Genomic DNA, 740 nt, shown 5'->3' with positions numbered 1-740 from the left:
CGCCCCAAGGGCGGCTTCCGGGGACGGGCTTCCGGTGTCCCGCTCCTGAGGACGGCTCGGGGCTACGGGGCAGCGGTGGCACGGCGGGAAACGGGGACGGGTCCACGACCCTTCCCGCTGATGGGAACGGGCAGGGCTGGGCGGTGAATGGCTTCCCGGGAGGGTCGGGGAGGTGCGGACTGCATCTCCCATGATGCAGCGCGCCGCGGCAGCGCCCGCCGTTAGCGTGGCGAGGAGCGGTGCTTGCTGGGAGACGTAGTCGCGGCGGGCGGTGAGTGGGACCGGAGGGGCGTAACACTGGGGACAGGCCGGGATGATCTAAGGCAGCTTCCGCAGCGTCGACCTCCGCTCTGCACCCCGGCTAGATAAAGCACCGTCAGGAAAAAAAAGCCACACCGGCCGCTGTTTCCGCCCGGTTTCGAACCGGGGACCTTTCGCGTGTTAGGCGAACGTGATAACCACTACACTACGGAAACGCCGCGTGCTGGGTGCTTCACGGCGGCGTTGCTAATGGCGGGCCGCCTCAGCCGTGCCTCACACCACTGCCAGGGCGCCGGGTCACCCGAGGACCTGCACAAGCGCAAAGGAGAAAGATTCCAAGATTCCAACAAAAGGAGCCGGCGAGCCCCGGGAAATGGGAGGAGCAGGGAGCGACCGAGATCTTTGCCCGGCGGCAGCAGCAAACGCGGGTGGGATGAGCAGGACAAACCGGCCAGGATTGCCAAGGAGAGGTGTAAAGC

The 740-nt window shown here is 66.6% G+C and overlaps 1 non-coding gene across 1 annotated transcript; it reads right to left on the bottom strand.

Moving 5' to 3' along the window:
- Positions 1-403: 403 nt before the first annotated feature.
- On the bottom strand, positions 404-476 carry TRNAV-AAC (transfer RNA valine (anticodon AAC)). Its single transcript has one exon. It is a non-coding gene; the product is annotated as a tRNA-Val (tRNA).
- Between the last annotated feature and the right edge of the window lie 264 nt (positions 477-740).

The sequence above is a fragment of the Chroicocephalus ridibundus genome, chromosome 6, assembly GCF_963924245.1.
Source record: "Chroicocephalus ridibundus chromosome 6, bChrRid1.1, whole genome shotgun sequence".
NCBI classification, from domain to species: domain Eukaryota; kingdom Metazoa; phylum Chordata; class Aves; order Charadriiformes; family Laridae; genus Chroicocephalus; species Chroicocephalus ridibundus.
The sequence above is the reverse complement of the archived record's forward strand: the minus strand, read 5'-3'. Positions and strand labels throughout refer to the sequence as shown.